Source organism: Ranitomeya imitator, chromosome 5 (genome assembly GCF_032444005.1).
Source record: "Ranitomeya imitator isolate aRanImi1 chromosome 5, aRanImi1.pri, whole genome shotgun sequence".
NCBI classification, from domain to species: domain Eukaryota; kingdom Metazoa; phylum Chordata; class Amphibia; order Anura; family Dendrobatidae; genus Ranitomeya; species Ranitomeya imitator.
Window position 1 is genome coordinate 198418333 of NC_091286.1, and position 23114 is coordinate 198441446.

Genomic DNA, 23114 nt, shown 5'->3' on the forward strand with positions numbered 1-23114 from the left:
CCCCTGCCTTATGCCTAGCCAGCACTTTTGAGCCCCTTGCATTATTGTTTTTTTGTCTTTAGCTTCATGTTGGTTATGCACACAGGGCAGGCTTTACGCTCTTCGCTCTTGTCCCGTCTGAATGCACTTGCACGACTGTAATTGTGGACGAAGGCATTACCCATTTACGGAGGACAGACAAGATGTGCCTGGTCGCTTGGAGCATGGGGGTTATGGAGTGGCTCCGCACTGTACAACAAAGTACAGAGTAGAGGGGTGAAAGCTAGCTCTTCACCCCTAAGGGTGCCTATCCCTTTATGCAAAGAGTGCAAAGAGTTAGCCGTATGCCTTATGTGTAGCCATCACTTGTGCCCCTGCCTTAAGCCTAGCCTGCATAGGTGCCCCTGCCTTATGCCTAGCCCGCACTTGTGCCCCTGCCTTATGCCTAGCCCGCACTTGTGCCCCTGCCTTATGCCTAGCCCGCACTTGTGCCCCTGCCTTATGCCTAGCCCGCACTTGTGCCCCTGCCTTATGCCTTGCCCGCACTTGTGCCCCTGCCTTATGCCTTGCCCGCACTTGTGCCCCTGCCTTATGCCTAGCCCGCACTTGTGCCCCTGCTTTATGCCTAGCCCGCACTTGTGCCCCTGCCTTATGCCTAGCCTGCACTTGTGCCCCTGCCTTATGCCTAGCCTGCACTTGTGCCCCTGCCTTATGCCTAGCCTGCACTTGTGCCCCTGCCTTATGCCTAGCCTGCACTTGTGCCCCTGCCTTATGCCTAGCCTGCACTTGTGCCCCTGCCTTATGCCTAGCCCGCACTTGTGCCCCGGCCTTAAGCCTAGCCCGCACTTGTGCCCCGGCCTTAAGCCTAGCCCGCACTTGTGCCCCGGCCTTAAGCCTAGCCCGCACTTGTGCCCCGGCCTTAAGCCTAGCCCGCACTTGTGCCCCGGCCTTAAGCCTAGCCCGCACTTGTGCCCCGGCCTTAAGCCTAGCCCGCACTTGTGCCCCGGCCTTAAGCCTAGCTAGCAGTTGTGCCCCGGCCTTATGCCTAGCCAGCACTTGTGCCCCGGCCTTAAGCCTAGCCCGCACTTGTGCCCCGGCCTTAAGCCTAGCCCGCACTTGTGCCCCGGCCTTAAGCCTAGCCCGCACTTGTGCCCCGGCCTTAAGCCTAGCCCGCACTTGTGCCCCGGCCTTAAGCCTAGCCCGCACTTGTGCCCCGGCCTTAAGCCTAGCCCGCACTTGTGCCCCGGCCTTAAGCCTAGCCCGCACTTGTGCCCCGGCCTTAAGCCTAGCCCGCACTTGTGCCCCGGCCTTAAGCCTAGCCCGCACTTGTGCCCCGGCCTTAAGCCTAGCCCGCACTTGTGCCCCGGCCTTAAGCCTAGCCCGCACTTGTGCCCCGGCCTTAAGCCTAGCCCGCACTTGTGCCCCGGCCTTAAGCCTAGCCCGCACTTGTGCCCCGGCCTTAAGCCTAGCCCGCACTTGTGCCCCGGCCTTAAGCCTAGCCCGCGCTTGTGCCCCGGCCTTATGCCTAGCCCGCGCTTGTGCCCCGGCCTTATGCCTAGCCAGCGCTTGTGCCCCTGCCTTAAGCCTAGCCAGCGCTTGTGCCCCTGCCTTAAGCCTAGCCAGCACTTGTGCCCCTGCCTTATGCCTAGCCAGCACTTGTGCCCCTGCCTTATGCCTAGCCAGCACTTGTGCCCCTGCCTTAAGCCTAGCCCGCACTTGTGCCCCGGCCTTAAGCCTAGCCCGCACTTGTGCCCCTGCCTTAAGCCTAGCCCGCACTTGTGCCCCGGCCTTAAGCCCAGCCAGCACTTGTGCCCCGGCCTTAAGCCCAGCCAGCACTTGTGCCCCGGCCTTAAGCCTAGCCCGCACTTGTGCCCCTGCCTTATGCCCAGCCAGCACTTGTGCCCCTGCCTTATGCCCAGCCAGCACTTGTGCCCCTGCCTTATGCCTAGCCAGCACTTGTGCCCCTGCCTTATGCCTAGCCAGCACTTGTGCCCCTGCCTTATGCCTAGCCCGCACTTGTGCCCCGGCCTTAAGCCTAGCCCGCACTTGTGCCCCGGCCTTAAGCCTAGCCCGCACTTGTGCCCCGGCCTTAAGCCTAGCCCGCACTTGTGCCCCTGCCTTATGCCTAGCCCGCACTTGTGCCCCTGCCTTATGCCTAGCCCGCACTTGTGCCCCGGCCTTAAGCCTAGCCCGCACTTGTGCCCCGGCCTTAAGCCTAGCCCGCACTTGTGCCCCGGCCTTATGCCCAGCCAGCACTTGTGCCCCTGCCTTATGCCCAGCCAGCACTTGTGCCCCTGCCTTATGCCCAGCCAGCACTTGTGCCCCGGCCTTATGCCCAGCCAGCACTTGTGCCCCGGCCTTAAGCCTAACCCGCACTTGTGCCCCGGCCTTAAGCCTAACCCGCACTTGTGCCCCGGCCTTAAGCCTAGCCCGCACTTGTGCCCCGGCCTTAAGCCTAGCCCGCACTTGTGCCCCGGCCTTAAGCCTAGCCAGCACTTGTGCCCCGGCCTTAAGCCTAGCCCGCACTTGTGCCCCGGCCTTAAGCCTAGCCCGCACTTGTGCCCCTGCCTTATGCCTAGCCCGCACTTGTGCCCCTGCCTTATGCCTAGCCCGCACTTGTGCCCCTGCCTTATGCCTAGCCAGCACTTGTGCCCCTGCCTTATGCCTAGCCAGCACTTGTGCCCCTGCCTTATGCCTAGCCAGCACTTGTGCCCCGGCCTTAAGCCTAGCCCGCACTTGTGCCCCGGCCTTAAGCCTAGCCCGCACTTGTGCCCCGGCCTTAAGCCTAGCCCGCACTTGTGCCCCGGCCTTAAGCCTAGCCCGCACTTGTGCCCCGGCCTTAAGCCTAGCCCGCACTTGTGCCCCGGCCTTAAGCCTAGCCCGCACTTGTGCCCCGGCCTTAAGCCTAGCCCGCACTTGTGCCCCGGCCTTAAGCCTAGCCCGCACTTGTGCCCCGGCCTTAAGCCTAGCCCGCACTTGTGCCCCGGCCTTAAGCCTAGCCCGCACTTGTGCCCCTGCCTTATGCCTAGCCCGCACTTGTGCCCCGGCCTTAAGCCTAGCCCGCACTTGTGCCCCGGCCTTAAGCCTAGCCCGCACTTGTGCCCCGGCCTTAAGCCTAGCCCGCACTTGTGCCCCGGCCTTAAGCCTAGCCCGCACTTGTGCCCCTGCCTTATGCCTAGCCAGCACTTGTGCCCCTGCCTTATGCCTAGCCAGCACTTGTGCCCCTGCCTTATGCCTAGCCAGCACTTGTGCCCCTGCCTTATGCCTAGCCAGCACTTGTGCCCCTGCCTTATGCCTAGCCAGCACTTGTGCCCCTGCCTTATGCCTAGCCAGCACTTGTGCCCCTGCCTTATGCCTAGCCAGCACTTTTGAGCCCCTTGCATTATTGTTTTTTTGTCTTTAGCTTCATGTTGGTTATGCACACAGGGCAGGCTTTACGCTCTTCGCTCTTGTCCCGTCTGAATGCACTTGCACGACTGTAATTGGGGACGAAGGCATTACCCATTTACGGAGGACAGACAAGATGTGCCTGGTCGCTTGGAGCATGGGGGTTATGGAGTGGCTCCGCACTGTACAACAAAGTACAGAGTAGAGGGGTGAAAGCTAGCTCTTCACCCCTAAGGGTGCCTATCCCTTTATGCAAAGAGTGCAAAGAGTTAGCCGTATGCCTTATGTGTAGCCATCACTTGTGCCCCTGCCTTAAGCCTAGCCTGCATAGGTGCCCCTGCCTTATGCCTAGCCCGCACTTGTGCCCCTGCCTTATGCCTAGCCCGCACTTGTGCCCCTGCCTTATGCCTAGCCCGCACTTGTGCCCCTGCCTTATGCCTAGCCCGCACTTGTGCCCCTGCCTTATGCCTTGCCCGCACTTGTGCCCCTGCCTTATGCCTTGCCCGCACTTGTGCCCCTGCCTTATGCCTAGCCCGCACTTGTGCCCCTGCTTTATGCCTAGCCCGCACTTGTGCCCCTGCCTTATGCCTAGCCTGCACTTGTGCCCCTGCCTTATGCCTAGCCTGCACTTGTGCCCCTGCCTTATGCCTAGCCTGCACTTGTGCCCCTGCCTTATGCCTAGCCTGCACTTGTGCCCCTGCCTTATGCCTAGCCTGCACTTGTGCCCCTGCCTTATGCCTAGCCCGCACTTGTGCCCCGGCCTTAAGCCTAGCCCGCACTTGTGCCCCGGCGTTAAGCCTAGCCCGCACTTGTGCCCCGGCCTTAAGCCTAGCCCGCACTTGTGCCCCGGCCTTAAGCCTAGCCCGCACTTGTGCCCCGGCCTTAAGCCTAGCCCGCACTTGTGCCCTGGCCTTAAGCCTAGCTAGCAGTTGTGCCCCGGCCTTATGCCTAGCCAGCACTTGTGCCCCGGCCTTAAGCCTAGCCCGCACTTGTGTCCCGGCCTTAAGCCTAGCCCGCACTTGTGCCCCGGCCTTAAGCCTAGCCCGCACTTGTGCCCCGGCCTTAAGCCTAGCCCGCACTTGTGCCTCGGCCTTAAGCCTAGCCCGCACTTGTGCCCCGGCCTTAAGCCTAGCCCGCACTTGTGCCCCGGCCTTAAGCCTAGCCCGCACTTGTGCCCCGGCCTTAAGCCTAGCCCGCTCTTGTGCCTGGCCTTAAGCCTAGCCCGCACTTGTGCCCCGGCCTTAAGCCTAGCCCGCACTTGTGCCCCGGCCTTAAGCCTAGCCCGCACTTGTGCCCCGGCCTTAAGCCTAGCCCGCACTTGTGCCCCGGCCTTAAGCCTAGCCCGCACTTGTGCCCCGGCCTTAAGCCTAGCCCGCACTTGTGCCCCGGCCTTAGGCCTAGCCCGCACTTGTGCCCCGGCCTTAAGCCTAGCCCGCACTTGTGCCCCGGCCTTAAGCCTAGCCCGCACTTGTGCCCCGGCCTTAAGCCTAGCCCGCACTTGTGCCCCGGCCTTAAGCCTAGCCCGCACTTGTGCCCCGGCCTTAAGCCTAGCCCGCACTTGTGCCCCGGCCTTAAGCCTAGCCCGCACTTGTGCCCCGGCCTTAAGCCTAGCCCGCACTTGTGCCCCGGCCTTAAGCCTAGCCCGCACTTGTGCCCCGGCCTTAAGCCTAGCCCGCACTTGTGCCCCGGCCTTAAGCCTAGCCCGCACTTGTGCCCCGGCCTTAAGCCTAGCCCGCACTTGTGCCCCGGCCTTAAGCCTAGCCCGCACTTGTGCCCCGGCCTTAAGCCTAGCCCGCACTTGTGCCCCGGCCTTAAGCCTAGCCCGCACTTGTGCCCCGGCCTTAAGCCTAGCCCGCACTTGTGCCCCGGCCTTAAGCCTAGCCCGCACTTGTGCCCCGGCCTTAAGCCTAGCCCGCACTTGTGCCCCGGCCTTAAGCCTAGCCCGCACTTGTGCCCCGGCCTTAAGCCTAGCCCGCACTTGTGCCCCGGCCTTATGCCTAGCCAGCACTTGTGCCCCTGCCTTATGCCTAGCCAGCACTTGTGCCCCTGCCTTATGCCTAGCCAGCACTTGTGCCCCTGCCTTAAGCCTAGCCCGCACTTGTGCCCCGGCCTTAAGCCTAGCCCGCACTTGTGCCCCGGCCTTAAGCCTAGCCCGCACTTGTGCCCCGGCCTTAAGCCTAGCCCGCACTTGTGCCCCGGCCTTAAGCCTAGCCCGCACTTGTGCCCCGGCCTTAAGCCTAGCCCGCACTTGTGCCCCGGCCTTAAGCCTAGCCCGCACTTGTGCCCCGGCCTTAAGCCTAGCCCGCACTTGTGCCCCGGCCTTAAGCCTAGCCCGCACTTGTGCCCCGGCCTTAAGCCTAGCCCGCACTTGTGCCCCGGCCTTAAGCCTAGCCCGCACTTGTGCCCCGGCCTTAAGCCTAGCCCGCACTTGTGCCCCGGCCTTAAGCCTAGCCCGCACTTGTGCCCCGGCCTTAAGCCTAGCCCGCACTTGTGCCCCGGCCTTATGCCTAGCCCGCACTTGTGCCCCGGCCTTAAGCCCTGCCAGCACTTGTGCCCCGGCCTTAAGCCTAGCCCGCACTTGTGCCCCTGCCTTATGCCTAGCCCGCATAGGTGCCCCTGCCTTATGCCTAGCCTGCATAGGTGCCCCTGCCTTATGCCTAGCCCGCACTGGTGCCCCTGCCTTATGCCTAGCCCGCACTTGTGCCCCTGCCTTATGCCTAGCCAGCTCTTGTGCCCCGGCCTTATGCCTAGCCAGCTCTTGTGCCCCGGCCTTATGCCTAGCCAGCACTTGTGCCCCGGCCTTATGCCTAGCCAGCACTTGTGCCCCGGCCTTATGCCTAGCCAGCACTTGTGCCCCTGCCTTATGCCTAGCCAGCACTTGTGCCCCTGCCTTATGCCCAGCCAGCACTTGTGCCCCTGCCTTATGCCCAGCCAGCACTTGTGCCCCTGCCTTATGCCCAGCCAGCACTTGTGCCCCTGCCTTATGCCCAGCCAGCACTTGTGCCCCGGCCTTAAGCCCAGCCCGCACTTGTGCCCCTGCCTTATGCCCAGCCAGCACTTGTGCCCCGGCCTTAAGCCTAGCCCGCACTTGTGCCCCGGCCTTAAGCCTAGCCCGCACTTGTGCCCCGGCCTTAAGCCTAGCCCGCACTTGTGCCCCGGCCTTAAGCCTAGCCCGCACTTGTGCCCCGGCCTTAAGCCTAGCCCGCACTTGTGCCCCGGCCTTAAGCCTAGCCCGCACTTGTGCCCCGGCCTTATGCCTAGCCCGCACTTGTGCCCCTGCCTTATGCCTTGCCCGCACTTGTGCCCCTGCCTTATGCCTTGCCCGCACTTGTGCCCCTGCCTTATGCCTTGCCCGCACTTGTGCCCCTGCCTTATGCCTAGCCCGCACTTGTGCCCCTGCTTTATGCCTAGCCCGCACTTGTGCCCCTGCCTTATGCCTAGCCCGCACTTGTGCCCCTGCCTTATGCCTAGCCTGCACTTGTGCCCCTGCCTTATGCCTAGCCTGCACTTGTGCCCCTGCCTTATGCCTAGCCTGCACTTGTGCCCCTGCCTTATGCCTAGCCCGCACTTGTGCCCCGGCCTTAAGCCTAGCCCGCACTTGTGCCCCTGCCTTATGCCTAGCCCGCACTTGTGCCCCTGCCTTATGCCTAGCCCGCACTTGTGCCCCTGCCTTATGCCTAGCCCGCACTTGTGCCCCTGCCTTATGCCTTGCCCGCACTTGTGCCCCAGCCTTAAGCCTAGCCCTCACTTGTGCCCCTGCCTTATGCCTAGCCCTCACTTGTGCCCCTGCCTTATGCCTAGCCCGCACTTGTGCCCCTGCCTTATGCCTAGCCCGCACTTGTGCCCCGGCCTTAAGCCTAGCCCGCACTTGTGCCCCGGCCTTAAGCCTAGCCCGCACTTGTGCCCCGGCCTTAAGCCTAGCCCGCACTTGTGCCCCGGCCTTAAGCCTAGCCCGCACTTGTGCCCCGGCCTTAAGCCTAGCCCGCACTTGTGCCCCGGCCTTATGCCTAGCCCGCACTTGTGCCCCGGCCTTATGCCTAGCCAGCACTTGTGCCCCTGCCTTATGCCTAGCCAGCACTTGTGCCCCTGCCTTAAGCCTAGCCCGCACTTGTGCCCCGGCCTTAAGCCTAGCCCGCACTTGTGCCCCGGCCTTAAGCCTAGCCCGCACTTGTGCCCCGGCCTTAAGCCTAGCCCGCACTTGTGCCCCTGCCTTAAGCCTAGCCCGCACTTGTGCCCCTGCCTTATGCCTAGCCCGCACTTGTGCCCCTGCCTTAAGCCTAGCCAGCACTTGCGCCCCGGCCTTAAGCCTAGCCCGCACTTGCGCCCCGGCCTTAAGCCTAGCCCGCACTTGCGCCCCGGCCTTAAGCCTAGCCCGCACTTGCGCCCCGGCCTTAAGCCTAGCCCGCACTTGCGCCCCGGCCTTAAGCCTAGCCCGCACTTGCGCGCCGGCCTTAAGCCTAGCCCGCACTTGCGCCCCGGCCTTAAGCCTAGCCCGCACTTGCGCCCCTGCCTTAAGCCTAGCCCGCACTTGCGCCCCGGCCTTAAGCCTAGCCCGCACTTGCGCCCCGGCCTTAAGCCTAGCCCGCACTTGTGCCCCGGCCTTAAGCCTAGCCCGCACTTGTGCCCCTGCCTTATGCCTAGCCAGCACTTGTGCCCCTGCCTTATGCCCAGCCAGCACTTGTGCCCCGGCCTTAAGCCTAGCCCGCACTTGTGCCCCTGCCTTAAGCCTAACCCGCACTTGTGCCCCTGCCTTAAGCCTAACCCGCACTTGTGCCCCGGCCTTAAGCCTAGCCCGCACTTGTGCCCCGGCCTTAAGCCTAGCCCGCACTTGTGCCCCGGCCTTATGCCTAGCCAGCACTTGTGCCCCTGCCTTAAGCCTAGCCAGCACTTGTGCCCCTGCCTTATGCCTAGCCAGCACTTGTGCCCCTGCCTTAAGCCTAGCCCGCACTTGTGCCCCGGCCTTAAGCCTAGCCCGCACTTGTGCCCCGGCCTTAAGCCTAGCCCGCACTTGTGCCCCGGCCTTAAGCCTAGCCCGCACTTGTGCCCCTGCCTTAAGCCTAGCCCGCACTTGTGCCCCGGCCTTAAGCCCAGCCAGCACTTGTGCCCCGGCCTTAAGCCCAGCCAGCACTTGTGCCCCGGCCTTAAGCCTAGCCCGCACTTGTGCCCCTGCCTTATGCCCAGCCAGCACTTGTGCCCCTGCCTTATGCCCAGCCAGCACTTGTGCCCCTGCCTTATGCCTAGCCAGCACTTGTGCCCCTGCCTTATGCCTAGCCAGCACTTGTGCCCCTGCCTTATGCCTAGCCCGCACTTGTGCCCCGGCCTTAAGCCTAGCCCGCACTTGTGCCCCGGCCTTAAGCCTAGCCCGCACTTGTGCCCCGGCCTTAAGCCTAGCCCGCACTTGTGCCCCTGCCTTATGCCTAGCCCGCACTTGTGCCCCTGCCTTATGCCTAGCCCGCACTTGTGCCCCGGCCTTAAGCCTAGCCCGCACTTGTGCCCCGGCCTTAAGCCTAGCCCGCACTTGTGCCCCGGCCTTATGCCCAGCCAGCACTTGTGCCCCTGCCTTATGCCCAGCCAGCACTTGTGCCCCTGCCTTATGCCCAGCCAGCACTTGTGCCCCTGCCTTATGCCCAGCCAGCACTTGTGCCCCGGCCTTATGCCCAGCCAGCACTTGTGCCCCGGCCTTAAGCCTAACCCGCACTTGTGCCCCGGCCTTAAGCCTAGCCCGCACTTGTGCCCCGGCCTTAAGCCTAGCCCGCACTTGTGCCCCGGCCTTAAGCCTAGCCCGCACTTGTGCCCCGGCCTTAAGCCTAGCCCGCACTTGTGCCCCGGCCTTAAGCCTAGCCTGCACTTGTGCCCCTGCCTTATGCCTAGCCCGCACTTGTGCCCCTGCCTTATGCCTAGCCCGCACTTGTGCCCCTGCCTTATGCCTAGCCAGCACTTGTGCCCCTGCCTTATGCCTAGCCAGCACTTGTGCCCCTGCCTTATGCCTAGCCAGCACTTGTGCCCCTGCCTTATGCCTAGCCAGCACTTGTGCCCCTGCCTTATGCCTAGCCAGCACTTGTGCCCCTGCCTTATGCCTAGCCAGCACTTGTGCCCCTGCCTTATGCCTAGCCAGCACTTGTGCCCCTGCCTTATGCCTAGCCAGCACTTGTGCCCCTGCCTTATGCCTAGCCAGCACTTTTGAGCCCCTTGCATTATTGTTTTTTTGTCTTTAGCTTCATGTTGGTTATGCACACAGGGCAGGCTTTACGCTCTTCGCTCTTGTCCCGTCTGAATGCACTTGCACGACTGTAATTGGGGACGAAGGCATTACCCATTTACGGAGGACAGACAAGATGTGCCTGGTCGCTTGGAGCATGGGGGTTATGGAGTGGCTCCGCACTGTACAACAAAGTACAGAATAGAGGGGTGAAAGCTAGCTCTTCATCCCCAAGGGTGCCTATCCCTTTATGCAAAGAGTGCAAAGAGTTAGCCGTATGCCTTATGTGTAGCCATCACTTGTGCCCCTGCCTTAAGCCTAGCCTGCATAGGTGCCCCTGCCTTATGCCTAGCCTGCATAGGTGCCCCTGCCTTATGCCTAGCCCGCATAGGTGCCCCTGCCTTATGCCTAGCCCGCACTTGTGCCCCTGCCTTATGCCTAGCCAGCTCTTGTGCCCCGGCCTTATGCCTAGCCAGCTCTTGTGCCCCGGCCTTATGCCTAGCCAGCACTTGTGCCCCGGCCTTATGCCTAGCCAGCACTTGTGCCCCGGCCTTATGCCTAGCCAGCACTTGTGCCCCTGCCTTATGCCTAGCCAGCACTTGTGCCCCTGCCTTATGCCCAGCCAGCACTTGTGCCCCTGCCTTATGCCCAGCCAGCACTTGTGCCCCTGCCTTATGCCCAGCCAGCACTTGTGCCCCTGCCTTATGCCCAGCCAGCACTTGTGCCCCGGCCTTAAGCCCAGCCCGCACTTGTGCCCCTGCCTTATGCCCAGCCAGCACTTGTGCCCCGGCCTTAAGCCTAGCCCGCACTTGTGCCCCGGCCTTAAGCCTAGCCCGCACTTGTGCCCCGGCCTTAAGCCTAGCCCGCACTTGTGCCCCGGCCTTAAGCCTAGCTCGCACTTGTGCCCCGGCCTTAAGCCTAGCCCGCACTTGTGCCCCGGCCTTAAGCCTAGCCCGCACTTGTGCCCCGGCATTAAGCCTAGCCCGCACTTGTGCCCCGGCCTTAAGCCTAGCCCGCACTTGTGCCCCGGCCTTAAGCCTAGCCCGCACTTGTGCCCCGGCCTTAAGCCTAGCCCGCACTTGTGCCCCTGCCTTATGCCCAGCCAGCCCTTGTGCCCCGGCCTTAAGCCTAGCCCGCACTTGTGCCCCGGCCTTAAGCCTAGCCCGCACTTGTGCCCCGGCCTTAAGCCTAGCCCGCACTTGTGCCCCGGCCTTATGCCTAGCCCGCACTTGTGCCCCGGCCTTAAGCCTAGCCCGCACTTGTGCCCCGGCCTTAAGCCTAGCCCGCACTTGTGCCCCGGCCTTAAGCCTAGCCCGCACTTGTGCCCCGGCCTTAAGCCTAGCCCGCACTTGTGCCCCGGCCTTAAGCCTAGCCCGCACTTGTGCCCCTGCCTTATGCCTAGCCCGCACTTGTGCCCCTGCCTTATGCCTAGCCAGCACTTGTGCCCCTGCCTTATGCCTAGCCAGCACTTGTGCCCCGGCCTTATGCCTATCCAGCACTTGTGCCCCGGCCTTAAGCCTAGCCGCACTTGTGCCCCGGCCTTAAGCCTAGCCCGCACTTGTGCCCCGGCCTTAAGCCTAGCCCGCACTTGTGCCCCGGCCTTAAGCCTAGCCCGCACTTGTGCCCCGGCCTTAAGCCTAGCCCGCACTTGTGCCCCGGCCTTAAGCCTAGCCCGCACTTGTGCCCCGGCCTTAAGCCTAGCCCGCACTTGTGCCCCGGCCTTAAGCCTAGCCCGCACTTGTGCCCCGGCCTTAAGCCTAGCCCGCACTTGTGCCCCGGCCTTAAGCCTAGCCCGCACTTGTGCCCCGGCCTTAAGCCTAGCCCGCACTTGTGCCCCGGCCTTAAGCCTAGCCCGCACTTGTGCCCCGGCCTTAAGCCTAGCCCGCACTTGTGCCCCGGCCTTAAGCCTAGCCCGCACTTGTGCCCCGGCCTTAAGCCTAGCCCGCACTTGTGCCCCGGCCTTAAGCCTAGCCCGCACTTGTGCCCCGGCCTTAAGCCTAGCCCGCACTTGTGCCCCGGCCTTAAGCCTAGCCCGCACTTGTGCCCCGGCCTTAAGCCTAGCCCGCACTTGTGCCCCGGCCTTAAGCCTAGCCCGCACTTGTGCCCCGGCCTTAAGCCTAGCCCGCACTTGTGCCCCGGCCTTAAGCCTAGCCCGCACTTGTGCCCCGGCCTTAAGCCTAGCCCGCACTTGTGCCCCGGCCTTAAGCCTAGCCCGCACTTGTGCCCCGGCCTTAAGCCTAGCCCGCACTTGTGCCCCGGCCTTAAGCCTAGCCCGCACTTGTGCCCCGGCCTTAAGCCTAGCCCGCACTTGTGCCCCGGCTTTAAGCCTAGCCCGCACTTGTGCCCCGGCCTTAAGCCTAGCCCGCACTTGTGCCCCGGCCTTAAGCCTAGCCCGCACTTGTGCCCCGGCCTTAAGCCTAGCCCGCACTTGTGCCCCGGCCTTAAGCCTAGCCCGCACTTGTGCCCCGGCCTTAAGCCTAGCCCGCACTTGTGCCCCGGCCTTAAGCCTAGCCCGCACTTGTGCCCCGGCCTTAAGCCTAGCCCGCACTTGTGCCCCTGCCTTATGCCTAGCCAGCACTTTTGAGCCCCTTGCATTATTGTTTTTTTGTCTTTAGCTTCATGTTGGTTATGCACACAGGGCAGGCTTTACGCTCTTCGCTCTTGTCCCGTCTGAATGCACTTGCACGACTGTAATTGGGGACGAAGGCATTACCCATTTACGGAGGACAGACAAGATGTGCCTGGTCGCTTGGAGCATGGGGGTTATGGAGTGGCTCCGCACTGTACAACAAAGTACAGAATAGAGGGGTGAAAGCTAGCTCTTCACCCCTAAGGGTGCCTATCCCTTTATGCAAAGAGTGCAAAGAGTTAGCCGTATGCCTTATGTGTAGCCATCACTTGTGCCCCTGCCTTATGCCTTGCCCGCACTTGTGCCCCTGCCTTATGCCTTGCCCGCACTTGTGCCCCTGCCTTATGCCTTGCCCGCACTTGTGCCCCTGCCTTATGCCTTGCCCGCACTTGTGCCCCTGCCTTATGCCTTGCCCGCACTTGTGCCCCTGCCTTATGCCTTGCCCGCACTTGTGCCCCTGCCTTATGCCTTGCCCGCACTTGTGCCCCTGCCTTATGCCTTGCCCGCACTTGTGCCCCTGCCTTATGCCTTGCCCGCACTTGTGCCCCTGCCTTATGCCTAGCCCGCACTTGTGCCCCTGCTTTATGCCTAGCCCGCACTTGTGCCCCTGCCTTATGCCTAGCCCGCACTTGTGCCCCTGCCTTATGCCTAGCCTGCACTTGTGCCCCTGCCTTATGCCTAGCCTGCACTTGTGCCCCTGCCTTATGCCTAGCCTGCACTTGTGCCCCTGCCTTATGCCTAGCCTGCACTTGTGCCCCTGCCTTATGCCTAGCCTGCACTTGTGCCCCTGCCTTATGCCTAGCCCGCACTTGTGCCCCGGCCTTAAGCCTAGCCCGCACTTGTGCCCCGGCCTTAAGCCTAGCCCGCACTTGTGCCCCGGCCTTAAGCCTAGCTAGCAGTTGTGCCCCGGCCTTATGCCTAGCCAGCACTTGTGCCCCGGCCTTAAGCCTAGCCCGCACTTGTGCCCCGGCCTTAAGCCTAGCCCGCACTTGTGCCCCGGCCTTAAGCCTAGCCCGCACTTGTGCCCCGGCCTTAAGCCTAGCCCGCACTTGTGCCCCGGCCTTAAGCCTAGCCCGCACTTGTGCCCCGGCCTTAAGCCTAGCCCGCACTTGTGCCCCGGCCTTAAGCCTAGCCCGCACTTGTGCCCCGGCCTTAAGCCTAGCCCGCACTTGTGCCCCGGCCTTAAGCCTAGCCCGCACTTGTGCCCCGGCCTTAAGCCTAGCCCGCACTTGTGCCCCGGCCTTAAGCCTAGCCCGCACTTGTGCCCCGGCCTTAAGCCTAGCCCGCACTTGTGCCCCGGCCTTAAGCCTAGCCCGCACTTGTGCCCCGGCCTTAAGCCTAGCCCGCACTTGTGCCCCGGCCTTAAGCCTAGCCCGCACTTGTGCCCCGGCCTTAAGCCTAGCCCGCACTTGTGCCCCGGCCTTAAGCCTAGCCCGCACTTGTGCCCCGGCCTTAAGCCTAGCCCGCACTTGTGCCCCGGCCTTAAGCCTAGCCCGCACTTGTGCCCCGGCCTTAAGCCTAGCCCGCACTTGTGCCCCGGCTTTAAGCCTAGCCAGCACTTGTGCCCCTGCCTTATGCCTAGCCAGCACTTGTGCCCCTGCCTTATGCCTAGCCAGCACTTGTGCCCCTGCCTTATGCCTAGCCAGCACTTGTGCCCCTGCCTTATGCCTAGCCAGCACTTGTGCCCCTGCCTTATGCCTAGCCAGCACTTTTGAGCCCCTTGCATTATTGTTTTTTTGTCTTTAGCTTCATGTTGGTTATGCACACAGGGCAGGCTTTACGCTCTTCGCTCTTGTCCCGTCTGAATGCACTTGCACGACTGTAATTGGGGATGAAGGCATTACCCATTTACGGAGGACAGACAAGATGTGCCTGGTCGCTTGGAGCATGGGGGTTATGGAGTGGCTCCGCACTGTACAACAAAGTACAGAGTAGAGGGGTGAAAGCTAGCTCTTCACCCCGAAGGGTGCCTATCCCTTTATGCAAAGAGTGCAAAGAGTTAGCCGTATGCCTTATGTGTAGCCATCACTTGTGCCCCTGCATTAAGCCAAGCCTGCATAGGTGCCCCTGCCTTATGCCTAGCCCGCACTTGTGCCCCTGCCTTATGCCTAGCCCGCACTTGTGCCCCTGCCTTATGCCTAGCCCGCACTTGTGCCCCTGCCTTATGCCTAGCCCGCACTTGTGCCCCTGCCTTATGCCTAGCCCGCACTTGTGCCCCTGCCTTATGCCTAGCCCGCACTTGTGCCCCTGCCTTATGCCTAGCCCCCGCACTTGTGCCCCTGCCTTATGCCTAGCCCGCACTTGTGCCCCTGCCTTATGCCTAGCCCGCACTTGTGCCCCTGCCTTATGCCTAGCCCGCACTTGTGCCCCTGCCTTATGCCTTGCCCGCACTTGTGCCCCTGCCTTATGCCTTGCCCGCACTTGTGCCCCTGCCTTATGCCTTGCCCGCACTTGTGCCCCTGCCTTATGCCTTGCCCGCACTTGTGCCCCTGCCTTATGCCTTGCCCGCACTTGTGCCCCTGCCTTATGCCTTGCCCGCACTTGTGCCCCTGCCTTATGCCTTGCCCGCACTTGTGCCCCTGCCTTATGCCTAGCCCGCACTTGTGCCCCTGCTTTATGCCTAGCCCGCACTTGTGCCCCTGCCTTATGCCTAGCCTGCACTTGTGCCCCTGCCTTATGCCTAGCCTGCACTTGTGCCCCTGCCTTATGCCTAGCCTGCACTTGTGCCCCTGCCTTATGCCTAGCCCGCACTTGTGCCCCGGCCTTAAGCCTAGCCCGCACTTGTGCCCCGGCCTTAAGCCTAGCCCGCACTTGTGCCCCGGCCTTAAGCCTAGCCCGCACTTGTGCCCTGGCCTTAAGCCTAGCTAGCAGTTGTGCCCCGGCCTTATGCCTAGCCAGCACTTGTGCCCCGGCCTTAAGCCTAGCCCGCACTTGTGCCCCGGCCTTAAGCCTAGCCCGCACTTGTGCCCCGGCCTTAAGCCTAGCCCGCACTTGTGCCCCGGCCTTAAGCCTAGCCCGCACTTGTGCCCCGGCCTTAAGCCTAGCCCGCACTGCTGCCCCGGCCTTAAGCCTAGCCCGCACTTGTGCCCCGGCCTTAAGCCTAGCCCGCACTTGTGCCCCGGCCTTAAGCCTAGCCCGCACTTGTGCCCGGCCTTAAGCCTAGCCCGCACTTGTGCCCCGGCCTTAAGCCTAGCCCGCACTTGTGCCCCGGCCTTAAGCCTAGCCCGCACTTGTGCCCCGGCCTTAAGCCTAGCCCGCACTTGTGCCCCGGCCTTAAGCCTAGCCCGCACTTGTGCCCCGGCCTTAGGCCTAGCCCGCACTTGTGCCCCGGCCTTAAGCCTAGCCCGCACTTGTGCCCCGGCCTTAAGCCTAGCCCGCACTTGTGCCCCGGCCTTAAGCCTAGCCCGCACTTGTGCCCCGGCCTTAAGCCTAGCCCGCACTTGTGCCCCGGCCTTAAGCCTAGCCCGCACTTGTGCCCCGGCCTTAAGCCTAGCCCGCACTTGTGCCCCGGCCTTAAGCCTAGCCCGCACTTGTGCCCCGGCCTTATGCCTAGCCAGCACTTGTGCCCCTGCCTTAAGCCTAGCCCGCACTTGTGCCCCGGCCTTAAGCCTAGCCCGCACTTGTGCCCCGGCCTTAAGCCTAGCCCGCACTTGTGCCCCGGCCTTAAGCCTAGCCCGCACTTGTGCCCCGGCCTTAAGCCTAGCCCGCACTTGTGCCCCGGCCTTAAGCCTAGCCCGCACTTGTGCCCCGGCCTTAAGCCTAGCCCGCACTTGTGCCCCGGCCTTAAGCCTAGCCCGCACTTGTGCCCCGGCCTTATGCCTAGCCAGAAATTGTGCCCCTGCCTTATGCCTAGCCAGCACTTGTGCCCCTGCCTTATGCCTAGCCAGCACTTGTGCCCCTGCCTTATGCCTAGCCAGCACTTGTGCCCCTGCCTTATGCCTAGCCAGCACTTGTGCCCCTGCCTTATGCCTAGCCAGCACTTGTGCCCCTGCCTTATGCCTAGCCAGCACTTGTGCCCCTGCCTTATGCCTAGCCCGCACTTGTGCCCCTGCCTTATGCCTAGCCCGCACTTGTGCCCCGGCCTTAAGCCTAGCCCGCACTTGTGCCCCGGCCTTAAGCCTAGCCCGCACTTGTGCCCCGGCCTTAAGCCTAGCCCGCACTTGTGCCCCGGCCTTAAGCCTAGCCCGCACTTGTGCCCCGGCCTTAAGCCTAGCCCGCACTTGTGCCCCGGCCTTAAGCCTAGCCCGCACTTGTGCCCCGGCCTTAAGCCTAGCCCGCACTTGTGCCCCGGCCTTAAGCCTAGCCCGCACTTGTGCCCCGGCCTTAAGCCTAGCCCGCACTTGTGCCCCGGCCTTAAGCCTAGCCCGCACTTGTGCCCCGGCCTTAAGCCTAGCCCGCACTTGTGCCCCGGCCTTAAGCCTAGCCCGCACTTGTGCCCCGGCCTTAAGCCTAGCCCGCACTTGTGCCCCGGCCTTAAGCCTAGCCCGCACTTGTGCCCCGGCCTTATGCCTAGCCAGCACTTGTGCCCCTGCCTTATGCCTAGCCAGCACTTGTGCCCCTGCCTTATGCCTAGCCAGCACTTGTGCCCCTGCCTTATGCCTAGCCAGCACTTGTGCCCCTGCCTTATGCCTAGCCAGCACTTGTGCCCCTGCCTTATGCCTAGCCAGCACTTGTGCCCCTGCCTTATGCCTAGCCAGCACTTGTGCCCCTGCCTTATGCCTAGCCAGCACTTGTGCCCCTGCCTTATGCCTAGCCAGCACTTTTGAGCCCCTTGCATTATTGTTTTTTTGTCTTTAGCTTCATGTTGGTTATGCACACAGGGCAGGCTTTACGCTCTTCGCTCTTGTCCCGTCTGAATGCACTTGCACGACTGTAATTGGGGACGAAGGCATTACCCATTTACGGAGGACAGACAAGATGTGCCTGGTCGCTTGGAGCATGGGGGTTATGGAGTGGCTCCGCACTGTACAACAAAGTACAGAATAGAGGGGTGAAAGCTAGCTCTTCACCCCTAAGGGTGCCTATCCCTTTATGCAAAGAGTGCAAAGAGTTAGCCGTATGCCTTATGTGTAGCCATCACTTGTGCCCCTGCCTTATGCCTTGCCCGCACTTGTGCCCCTGCCTTATGCCTTGCCCGCACTTGTGCCCCTGCCTTATGCCTTGCCCGCACTTGTGCCCCTGCCTTATGCCTTGCCCGCACTTGTGCCCCTGCCTTATGCCTTGCCCGCACTTGTGCCCCTGCCTTATGCCTTGCCCGCACTTGTGCCCCTGCCTTATGCCTTGCCCGCACTTGTGTCCCTGCCTTATGCCTTGCCCGCACTTGTGCCCCTGCCTTATGCCTTGCCCGCACTTGTGCCCCTGCCTTATGCCTAGCCCGCACTTGTGCCCCTGCTTTATGCCTAGCCCGCACTTGTGCCCCTGCCTTATGCCTAGCCCGCACTTGTGCCCCTGCCTTATGCCTAGCCTGCACTTGTGCCCCTGCCTTATGCCTAGCCTGCACTTGTGCCCCTGCCTTATGCCTAGCCTGCACTTGTGCCCCTGCCTTATGCCTAGCCTGCACTTGTGCCCCTGCCTTATGCCTAGCCTGCACTTGTGCCCCTGCCTTATGCCTAGCCCGCACTTGTGCCCCGGCCTTAAGCCTAGCCCGCACTTGTGCCCCGGCCTTAAGCCTAGCCCGCACTTGTGCCCCGGCCTTAAGCCTAGCTAGCAGTTGTGCCCCGGCCTTATGCCTAGCCAGCACTTGTGCCCCGGCCTTAAGCCTAGCCCGCACTTGTGCCCCGGCCTTAAGCCTAGCCCGCACTTGTGCCCCGGCCTTAAGCCTAGCCCGCACTTGTGCCCCGGCCTTAAGCCTAGCCCGCACTTGTGCCCCGGCCTTAAGCCTAGCCCGCACTTGTGCCCCGGCCTTAAGCCTAGCCCGCACTTGTGCCCCGGCCTTAAGCCTAGCCCGCACTTGTGCCCCGGCCTTAAGCCTAGCCCGCACTTGTGCCCCGGCCTTAAGCCTAGCCCGCACTTGTGCCCCGGCCTTAAGCCTAGCCCGCACTTGTGCCCCGGCCTTAAGCCTAGCCCGCACTTGTGCCCCGGCCTTAAGCCTAGCCCGCACTTGTGCCCCGGCCTTAAGCCTAGCCCGCACTTGTGCCCCGGCCTTAAGCCTAGCCCGCACTTGTGCCCCGGCCTTATGCCTAGCCAGCACTTGTGCCCCTGCCTTATGCCTAGCCAGCACTTGTGCCCCTGCCTTATGCCTAGCCAGCACTTGTGCCCCTGCCTTATGCCTAGCCAGCACTTGTGCCCCGGCCTTAAGCCTAGCCAGCACTTGTGCCCCTGCCTTATGCCTAGCCCGCACTTGTGCCCCGGCCTTAAGCCTAGCCCGCACTTGTGCCCCGGCCTTAATCGTAGCCCGCACTTGTGCCCCGGCCTTAATCGTAGCCCGCACTTGTGCCCCGGCCTTAAGCCTAGCCCGCACTTGTGCCCCGGCCTTAAGCGTAGCCCGCACTTGTGCCCCGGCCTTAAGCCTAGCCCGCACTTGTGCCCCTGCCTTATGCCTAGCCCGCACTTGTGCCCCTGCCTTATGCCTAGCCAGCACTTGTGCCCCGGCCTTAAGCCTAGCCCGCACTTGTGCCCCGGCCTTATGCCTTGCCCGCACTTGTGCCCCTGCCTTATGCCTTGCCCGCACTTGTGCCCCTGCCTTATGCCTAGCCCGCACTTGTGCCCCTGCCTTATGCCTTGCCCGCACTTGTGCCCCTGCCTTATGCCTAGCCCGCACTTGTGCCCCTGCCTTATGCCTAGCCCGCACTTGTGCCCCTGCCTTATGCCTAGCCCGCACTTGTGCCCCTGCCTTATGCCTAGCCCGCACTTGTGCCCCTGCCTTATGCCTAGCCCGCACTTGTGCCCCTGCCTTATGCCTAGCCCGCACTTGTGCCCCTGCCTTATGCCTAGCCCGCACTTGTGCCCCTGCCTTATGCCTAGCCCGCACTTGTGCCCCTGCCTTATGCCTAGCCCGCACTTGTGCCCCTGCCTTATGCCTAGCCCGCACTTGTGCCCCTGCCTTATGCCTAGCCCGCACTTGTGCCCCTGCCTTATGCCTAGCCCGCACTTGTGCCCCTGCCTTATGCCTAGCCCGCACTTGTGCCCCTGCCTTATGCCTAGCCCGCACTTGTGCCCCTGCCTTATGCCTAGCCCGCACTTGTGCCCCTGCCTTATGCCTAGCCCGCACTTGTGCCCCTGCCTTATGCCTAGCCCGCACTTGTGCCCCTGCCTTATGCCTAGCCCGCACTTGTGCCCCGGCCTTAAGCCTAGCCCGCACTTGTGCCCCGGCCTTAAGCCTAGCCCGCACTTGTGCCCCGGCCTTAAGCCTAGCCCGCACTTGTGCCCCGGCCTTAAGCCTAGCCCGCACTTGTGCCCCGGCCTTAAGCCTAGCCCGCACTTGTGCCCCGGCCTTAAGCCTAGCCCGCACTTGTGCCCCGGCCTTAAGCCTAGCCCGCACTTGTGCCCCGGCCTTAAGCCTAGCCCGCACTTGTGCCCCGGCCTTAAGCCTAGCCCGCACTTGTGCCCCGGCCTTAAGCCTAGCCCGCACTTGTGCCCCGGCCTTAAGCCTAGCCCGCACTTGTGCCCCGGCCTTAAGCCTAGCCAGCACTTGTGCCCCTGCCTTATGCCTAGCCAGCACTTGTGCCCCTGCCTTATGCCTAGCCAGCACTTGTGCCCCTGCCTTATGCCTAGCCAGCACTTGTGCCCCTGCCTTATGCCTAGCCAGCACTTGTGCCCCTGCCTTATGCCTAGCCAGCACTTGTGCCCCGGCCTTAAGCCTAGCCCGCACTTGTGCCCCGGCCTTAAGCCTAGCCCGCACTTGTGCCCCGGCCTTAAGCCTAGCCCGCACTTGTGCCCCGGCCTTAAGCCTAGCCCGCACTTGTGCCCCGGCCTTATGCCTAGCCAGCACTTGTGCCCCTGCCTTATGCCTAGCCAGCACTTGTGCCCCGGCCTTAAGCCTAGCCCGCACTTGTGCCCCTGCCTTATGCCTAGCCAGCACTTGTGCCCCGGCCTTAAGCCTAGCCCGCACTTGTGCCCCGGCCTTAAGCCTAGCCCGCACTTGTGCCCCGGCCTTAAGCCTAGCCCGCACTTGTGCCCCGGCCTTAAGCCTAGCCCGCACTTGTGCCCCGGCCTTAAGCCTAGCCCGCACTTGTGCCCCGGCCTTAAGCCTAGCCCGCACTTGTGCCCCGGCCTTAAGCCTAGCCCGCACTTGTGCCCCGGCCTTAAGCCTAGCCCGCACTTGTGCCCCGGCCTTAAGCCTAGCCCGCACTTGTGCCCCGGCCTTAAGCCTAGCCCGCACTTGTGCCCCGGCCTTAAGCCTAGCCCGCACTTGTGCCCCGGCCTTAAGCCTAGCCCGCACTTGTGCCCCGGCCTTAAGCCTAGCCCGCACTTGTGCCCCGGCCTTAAGCCTAGCCCGCACTTGTGCCCCGGCCTTAAGCCTAGCCCGCACTTGTGCCCCGGCCTTAAGCCTAGCCCGCACTTGTGCCCCGGCCTTAAGCCTAGCCCGCACTTGTGCCCCGGCCTTAAGCCTAGCCCGCACTTGTGCCCCGGCCTTAAGCCTAGCCCGCACTTGTGCCCCTGCCTTATGCCTAGCCAGCACTTGTGCCCCTGCCTTATGCCTAGCCAGCACTTGTGCCCCTGCCTTATGCCTAGCCAGCACTTGTGCCCCGGCCTTAAGCCTGGCCCGCACTTGTGCCCCGGCCTTAAGCCTGGCCCGCACTTGTGCCCCGGCCTTAAGCCTGGCCCGCACTTGTGCCCCTGCCTTATGCCTGGCCCGCACTTGTGCCCCGGCCTTAAGCCTAGCCCGCACTTGTGCCCCGGCCTTAAGCGTAGCCCGCACTTGTGCCCCGGCCTTAAGCGTAGCCCGCACTTGTGCCCCGGCCTTAAGCCTAGCCCGCACTTGTGCCCCTGCCTTATGCCTAGCCCGCACTTGTGCCCCTGCCTTATGCCTAGCCAGCACTTGTGCCCCGGCCTTAAGCCTAGCCCGCACTTGTGCCCCGGCCTTAAGCCTAGCCCGCACTTGTGCCCCTGCCTTATGCCTTGCCCGCACTTGTGCCCCTGCCTTATGCCTTGCCCGCACTTGTGCCCCTGCCTTATGCCTTGCCCGCACTTGTGCCCCTGCCTTATGCCTTGCCCGCACTTGTGCCCCTGCCTTATGCCTAGCCCGCACTTGTGCCCCTGCCTTATGCCTTGCCCGCACTTGTGCCCCTGCCTTATGCCTAGCCCGCACTTGTGCCCCTGCCTTATGCCTAGCCCGCACTTGTGCCCCTGCCTTATGCCTAGCCCGCACTTGTGCCCCTGCCTTATGCCTAGCCCGCACTTGTGCCCCTGCCTTATGCCTAGCCCGCACTTGTGCCCCTGCCTTATGCCTAGCCCGCACTTGTGCCCCTGCCTTATGCCTAGCCCGCACTTGTGCCCCTGCCTTATGCCTAGCCCGCACTTGTGCCCCTGCCTTATGCCTAGCCCGCACTTGTGCCCCTGCCTTATGCCTAGCCCGCACTTGTGCCCCTGCCTTATGCCTAGCCCGCACTTGTGCCCCTGCCTTATGCCTAGCCCGCACTTGTGCCCCTGCCTTATGCCTAGCCCGCACTTGTGCCCCTGCCTTATGCCTAGCCCGCACTTGTGCCCCTGCCTTATGCCTAGCCCGCACTTGTGCCCCTGCCTTATGCCTAGCCCGCACTTGTGCCCCAGCCTTAAGCCTAGCCCTCACTTGTGCCCCTGCCTTATGCCTAGCCCGCACTTGTGCCCCTGCCTTATGCCTAGCCCGCACTTGTGCCCCTGCCTTATGCCTAGCCCGCACTTGTGCCCCGGCCTTAAGCCTAGCCCGCACTTGTGCCCCGGCCTTAAGCCTAGCCCGCACTTGTGCCCCGGCCTTAAGCCTAGCCCGCACTTGTGCCCCGGCCTTATGCCTAGCCAGCACTTGTGCCCCTGCCTTATGCCTAGCCAGCACTTGTGCCCCTGCCTTATGCCTAGCCAGCACTTGTGCCCCTGCCTTAAGCCTAGCCCGCACTTGTGCCCCGGCCTTAAGCCTAGCCCGCACTTGTGCCCCGGCCTTAAGCCTAGCCCGCACTTGTGCCCCGGCCTTAAGCCTAGCCCGCACTTGTGCCCCGGCCTTAAGCCTAGCCCGCACTTGTGCCCCGGCCTTAAGCCTAGCCCGCACTTGTGCCCCGGCCTTAAGCCTAGCCCGCACTTGTGTCCCGGCCTTAAGCCTAGCCCGCACTTGTGCCCCGGCCTTAAGCCTAGCCCGCACTTGTGCCCCGGCCTTAAGCCTAGCCCGCACTTGTGCCCCGGCCTTAAGCCTAGCCCGCACTTGTGCCCCGGCCTTAAGCCTAGCCCGCACTTGTGCCCCTGCCTTATGCCCAGCCAGCACTTGTGCCCCTGCCTTATGCCCAGCCAGCACTTGTGCCCCTGCCTTATGCCCAGCCAGCACTTGTGCCCCTGCCTTATGCCTAGCCAGCACTTGTGCCCCTGCCTTAAGCCCAGCCAGCACTTGTGCCCCGGCCTTAAGCCCAGCCCGCACTTGTGCCCCGGCCTTAAGCCCAGCCCGCACTTGTGCCCCGGCCTTAAGCCCAGCCCGCACTTGTGCCCCGGCCTTAAGCCTAGCCCGCACTTGTGCCCCGGCCTTAAGCCTAGCCCGCACTTGTGCCCCGGCCTTAAGCCTAGCCCGCACTTGTGCCCCGGCCTTAAGCCTAGCCCGCACTTGTGGCCCGGCCTTAAGCCTAGCCCGCACTTGTGCCCCGGCCTTAAGCCTAGCCCGCACTTGTGCCCCGGCCTTAAGCCTAGCCAGCACTTGTGCCTTGGCCTTAAGCCTAGCCCGCACTTGTGCCCCGGCCTTAAGACTAGCCCGCACTTGTGCCCCGGCCTTAAGACTAGCCCGCACTTGTGCCCCGGCCTTAAGCC